This window comes from Herpailurus yagouaroundi, unplaced genomic scaffold (assembly GCF_014898765.1).
Source record: "Herpailurus yagouaroundi ecotype Mexico unplaced genomic scaffold, PumYag 186, whole genome shotgun sequence".
In the NCBI taxonomy this organism is placed as follows: domain Eukaryota; kingdom Metazoa; phylum Chordata; class Mammalia; order Carnivora; family Felidae; genus Herpailurus; species Herpailurus yagouaroundi.
In genome coordinates, this window is record NW_024412417.1 from 28,791,075 (window position 1) to 28,797,774 (window position 6,700).

The following is a 6,700-nucleotide window of genomic DNA, read 5'->3' on the forward strand; positions in this document are numbered from 1 at the left end:
TGCCACCGATGTTCTTCCTGCTTGTTTTATCAATTTTTGAGTGAGGGGTAATGAGATCTCTGATTCTAATTGTGGATTTCTCTATTTCTCCTTACACTCTACTGCTTATGCATCACTTATTTTTAAAACTCTGTTATAAGTTGCATAAACTTTTAAGAGTTTTAAGTTCTCCTGATTAAGGGATACGTTTTATCATTATGATGTTACCCTCTTTATCCTAATAACTTTGTTGTGATTGAAAGTTATTTGGTCTGATGTTAATATAACCCCTCAGGCTTTATTTGATTACTCTTATCATGGTATGCCTATTTACATCCTTCTACTTTTAATATGTTTGTGTCTTTATAGTTAAAGCAGGCATTTTTTAATCAGTGTGTAGTTCAGTAAGAGTGAACCATAATGTAAAGTATGGACTGGGTGACTAACATGTGACAATGTAGGTTCACTCTTTGTATAAAATGTACCATTCTGCTGACAGATGCTGAAAATGTGGGAGGTTATGTATGCATGGGAACAGAGTGTACATAGGAAGTCTTTATATCTCTCTCAGTTTTGCTGTAAACCAAAAACTGCTCTAAAACAATAAAGCCTTAGGGGCGCCTGGATGGCTCAGTCGGTTAAGTGTCCAACTTCGGCTCAGGTCATAATCTCATGGTCTGTGGGTTCGAGCCCCACATCGGGCTCTGTGCTGACTGCACAGAGCCTAGAGCCTGCTTCAGACTCTGTGTCTCCCTCTCTCTCTGCCCTACCCCTGTTTGTGCTCTGTCTCTTTCTCACTCTTTCAAAAATAAACGTTAAAAAAATGTTTAATAAAAAAGAACAATAAAGCCTTAGAAAATAAATTAAAAAAAATTTAAGTGCATATTTTACCTTCATTTTTGAAAGGCACTTTGAAAGGCAACCAATCTTAGGTTGGTAGTATTTGTTTTGTTTTTTTCTCTTTTAGTAACTTAAACATATTTTACTCTCTTCTTGCTTGCATTGTTTCCAACAACAAGTCTGTTGCCACTCTTATCTTTGCATCTCTGTATGTCATGTATCTTTTTGGCTTGTAGCTTTGAAGGTTTTTCTCTTTATCATTGCTGTTAAGAAATTTTATTATGATATGGCTTGGTATATATTTCTTCATGTGTCCATTGTCCATAAGTTCACTGAACTTATTAGATCTGTGGATATAAATTGATAAAATTTAGAAATCTGTCAGCCATTATGTCTTCAAAATTTTCTCTATGTCTTTCTTCCTTTTGAGATTCTAATTGCAAAAATATTCAAACAAGGTTCTCCCACTGATCACTATACTTTCATTGTCCAGTATTCCCTCCCTCTGTGTTTCACTTTAGTTCCTGTTTCTATTTCTATGTCTTCATGTTAACAAATCTTTTCATCTGCAGTGTCTAATCTGTTAATCCTCCACAGAGTATTTTTCATCTTCAACACTGTAATTTCCATATCTAGAAGTTCAATTTAGGTCCTTTTTATGTGTTTTATATTTGTTTCTTTAAAAAAAATTTTTTTTACATTTATTTATTTTTGAGAGACAGAGTGTGAGCAGAGGAGGGGCAGAGAGTGAGAAGGAGACACAGAATCCAAAGCAAGCTCCAGGCTCTGACCTGTCAGCACGGAGCCCGACACAGGGCTCAAACTCACTAACCACGAGATCATGACCTGAGCCGAAGTTAGACGCTTAACCAACTGAGCCACCCAGGCACCCCTATATTTGTTTCTACATGCTATACTCAATCCTTATTTTTTGAACATGGCATACATTTATACTGTCTTAATAATCTTTCTACTAAAATTATCATCTGTACCATTTCTGGATTTGTTTATGGTGGTTGATATTATCCTCATTATATTTCATATTTTCTGCTTCTTTGCATGCCTTGTAGTTTTTAACTGGATGCCAGACATTGCGAATCTTATCTTCTAGGGTGCTAGACCTTTTTGTATACCTTAATATTCCTGAGGATTGCTCTGTGATTCAGCTGAGTTATCTAGAAACAATTTGAGCATTTTGAGGCTTTTTAAAAAGCTTTGTAAGGCAGGACCAGAGCAGCCATTCACCTAAGGCTGACTTTGTCCCAGTACCAAGACAATACTTTTCTGAGTACTCTATCCAGTGCTCCATTAATTAATCAATTTTTTGCTCTAGTTCCTGGAAACAAAAACTGTTTCTGGCCATGTATGAACTCCTGGAATTATTCCTCTGCTCCCTTGGCATGCTTCTTCCTTGGCCTCAGATAAGTTACTTACCTTCATGTGCTGATCAGCATTTATCTGAAGATTTAAGGAGAACGCTTTGCTGACCTCCCAAGCTTTCTCTGGATGCAGCTGTTTCCTCTAGTATTCTGTGAACTCTAACTCCTTTGGATCCCTCAAACCCAGCTTCACCATCTCAACTCATGAAGACAGCTAGCCTCCACAAGGCTCTTTCTCCCCCATACTCTGGAAACTTGCTCCTCAGTGAGAAAGTAATAGGGTTCACATGACTTTTTTCTTATTCCTAAGCGATCACTACCCTGCACTGTCTGAGGTGCAATGTCCGAAAACCAGAGTTTCACATATTTTTTCTGGAATTTGTTCCAGCCACAAAGATGAATCCAGTCTTGGTTATTATATTTTGGGCAGAAGTCACGTGTTGCTGTTTTTGGTAATAAAGGAACTTTGTAAGTGCTCATAGAGGGGAAAAGATTGACTGTAAAGTAGAATTTGAAATTGAAGAGAGAGAAGGAAAAAATAATGAATGAATTTCCTAAAGGAAGTACAAAGGAGAAATAATGAAAAGCTGGGATGGGACTTAACTTTGGATAAGGAAAAAAAAAAAACCCACTTCTTCTGAGACAGGAAGAAAGTAGGAGAGTAATAGTGATAAAGCAAAGAAATTTAGACGCAGGCTTCATTTGGTCAACTGATACTATGTGCGCTCCTATTATGTAATGTGAACAAATCTCAGCTCTTTTCTGCAGGGTGGGTCAGGGGATGGAGGAGGAGAGCGAAGCATGATACCCAGTACATGTCTCCCCCAAATCACCCTCATTCCAAATCCTCCCTCCTGAGCTTTCCATATTCTTGATAAAAGTGAGTGTTTTGTAGATTATCTAATGGGCTCTTAATCAACTTCCTTTAAAACTTCTGGTGGTCTGATTCACAGCTCACATTGGTATCTGGTATTTATCATCTTTTGGTGCCTCCACTGATCTTTTCAACTTAAAATCCTGTTATATAACATTACCTAAGGGGTATGAGACAAGTGAAAATACAATTTCAATTTAGCAAAGCAAGTGTTCTGTTCTGTAAGTGTTCTGCATATCAGGTTATGGAAATACAGTGGGTGGGCCAGGGCCCTACATAATATTCAAAGGCCAGATAGATAAGGGGAGTAGGAGTGGTAAGAAGGAAGGATGCTCCAGTAGAGGGAGGAGAATGTGTGAAGGTCTGGAGGCAGGAGAATTTTTGGAACTGCAGGTGGATTAATAGGACAGGTGAGGTCAGAGAGCTCATCAGAAGCTACACCCCCACAAATACCCTGAATGCTTTCTGGGGTGTTTGGAATTGATCCTGAGAACAGTAGGGAATCCTAGGGGAGTTTTAAGTAGAGGAGTGACTGCAATCAATTTTGTGGTCAGAAATCATTCTGATATCAGTGTAGAGACTATACAGGAAGGAACAAGACTGTTAGAGTGGTTACTGTGACAAGGGATACTATCATATCCTGAGATAGAAGGAGAATAGTAGGGATGGAGAGAAGTGATATATCCTCGAGAATAAGATGGTGGAACTGCCAGATCTTATAAGTGATTAAATATGTAGCATAAGAGGAGCTACCAGGGGAAACACCCAGATGTTTGTCTTGGGTAACCGGATTGACGGCCCTGTTTTCAATGAAACAAGTATTACTGGTTAGATGTCCTAAAACTCCTTGTAAAGTAAGAGATAGTAGGGACGGTTGGAATGGTTTAGACTTGCTTTCGTTCACTGAACATATTTGTCTACTGTGCCAGGCTTAAAGATGGGGAAAGTGAAAGAAGCTATGGGATAATAAACAAGACACGTGGTGGTGAGGGGTGGTGGCAGAAAGTGACAACCTCAGGAATCCTTAAGTCCCAGTCAAGGTTAGATAACGTGAATTAGTGGAAGCAAGAGTCTTGGTTATGATCTTCTTTCAGTAACCCTGGACACTATGAACGTAGCATCAGAGAAAGCAGATATTGATGGCGGGTGGAACCCAAGCTGCAGACTATGGGGGCAGTGTGGGTAAATGTACAGTAAAGTACAAGATGGAAGGCAATATCTGGGACTAACATGAGCATCTCTAAAATGCCTTCCCACGAGCATAGAAAGGATAGGGAAGCCAGAATGGGGCCAATGGGAGAATAAAGGCAAAGTGAAAGTCTGGAGGCCAGTGCACTGAGAATGAAGGAGAGTGTGGTGAATAGGAGACAGCCATCAGAGAGAATGTCAGCGTTGAAAGGAATGGCAGTAGTGAAATTCCAAAAGGTGTGTGCAGATGTGATTTCACTTCATAGAAGGCAGCAAGTGGTTGCGAGGCAAGGTTGTTAGAAGTGTCATGAATATGAATGATGACATTCCAAAATAGGGGTTCCACAGGAAGTCTATGAACAAGGTAAAAGTCAGGCTGGGAGTCAGTTATGGAAACAGGACAGGGAAAGAGCAGAAAGTAAAAAACAGCGCAGAGTCAATTGTGTGGAGGAAGAGACACCGTGGTGAGGTGGAGGTGGGGGTGAGTGCTTTGCTTCTTGAGTCCAGAGGTGTTACTTTCATTAGAAGGAAACTGGTACTATCACGAGAAAAGAGGTATGGGTGGCGACCATGAGCAGGGAAAAACATTCTAGGAAGGGATTAATTTTCAAGCAAATAGTATGTTACAGTAATAGAAGAAACCTCGAGGATAATTCTTTTCATTCCACTGATCATCGTGGAAGCAGGTAGGAGAGGGAAAACAGGGATGGTCAGGGATACATGGGATGGCAAGGAACGTGCTGGAAGGGACACAGTGAAAAGTTTTCCCCTCAGTGGCAATTTTTAAAATAAGCGAAATTGAGGCTTTCTGGGTCATTTGTATTTCTGGAAACTCCAAAGTCATTTTAAGTTTATTCGCTAAAATGTGGGGGGCCCATCATAGTTGCTGAGCATCTCCCTGATGAAATTCTTTGAAGAGGTCTTCCCTTTGAATTTTCCTTCCATTTTTTTAATGTTTATTTATTTGAGAGAGAGAGAGAGAGAGAGAGAGAGAGGAGATTGTAAGGGGGGCAGAGAAAGATGCGGACAGGATCCAAAGCAGGCTCTGCACTGAGAGCCGAGAGCCCAATGCCAGGCTGGAGATCGTGACCTGAACCGAAGTCTGACGCTTAACCAACTGAGCCACCCAAGTGCTCCCTTTTGAATGTTCTTCAAGTGCTTATGGAGAAACGTGAGGCAGAAAATACAATGTGATATGATACACAGGAAGATTATTCCCTACTGTCAGGGTCTGAACACAGAGAGAGTTCACTAATGAAACAAGTCAGAGGAGAAAACTTTCTATTTCCTATGAAATAACTAGCTCACATTAAATATCAGAAAGTAATGACGAAGAGGTGGAGAAGATGGGAGGAATATACAGAAGGTTTCACCCACACCCTGTTTTGTGGTTTTTGCCCTCATCCTGCCACCACACCTAGGAGTTTCGCTTATTAAAATAATGAAGAGGTAGAATGACTAAAGCTGCTGACAATGCATAGAGCTATACATAGTCCCATAAAGGCTAGTACCAACAGACAAGATCAGTATTCAATTCGGGGAATGCCCGATGATGTTAGCTAATATTTTTTCCAGCTTGGTCTATCTGTGCATACTGGTGTGTGTACTTTTGTTTATGTTCAGCGGATCCTTGAGAAGATTAATCTCCTATCCTTCATTTCACTTACAAAATGTTGACATTAAAATCAAAGATAAAACGGGGATGAATTGGGGTAGGGAATCTAAACTATACATAGCATCCTTTTTAAAAAAATCCACTTAAGTGTTTAAAAGGCAACAGCAATTCAAAGTTTGGAACAGATAAAATCAATTAAAGTTTTATGCGGAAAATACAGCCTGGGCAACATCATAGGTACACAAGAGCACGATATGAACATGTGTAAAAATTCAAAAAAATAGCAGTCGTCATAGAAGCTACCATTAAAAGAGCACTCCCCATGGTCTAAGCTCTTTCCATGTTAATGTAATTTCGGTAATGACAGGAGGTAGATATCCTTAACCCCATTTCACAGATGAACACACCACAGGCCCGCCAAGAAGCCTTTGCAGCATCCACCACCTACAGGTGTTGGAGCTGAGCCATCTGACTGCCCTAGCGGTGTTTAAAAAAATCCCACTAGAGTCTCACTTAAAGCAGATCTACTCCACTTTTTAGGTGTGCCTAGTGACCTTCATTTTACCTGCCGAGCCACAATTTCAAGACTCGTCTTACAGTTACATTGAAGAAAGTAGGGTAGAGAAGTCGTGAGTAGGAGGAGGGGTAGGGCAGGTGGAAGAGAACAGGTGGAAACGAGGGGAGCTAGAAGAAACAAAGAGCAGGGCGCTGGCCCGCGGAGGGGCGAGGAGGGCGCGAGAAGGACCGCGCCGGGTGGCCGCCGCACCTGTGCACGTGACCGGCGCGGGCGCCAAGGCGGCCTCGGCGCGCTCACCTGGACCCACG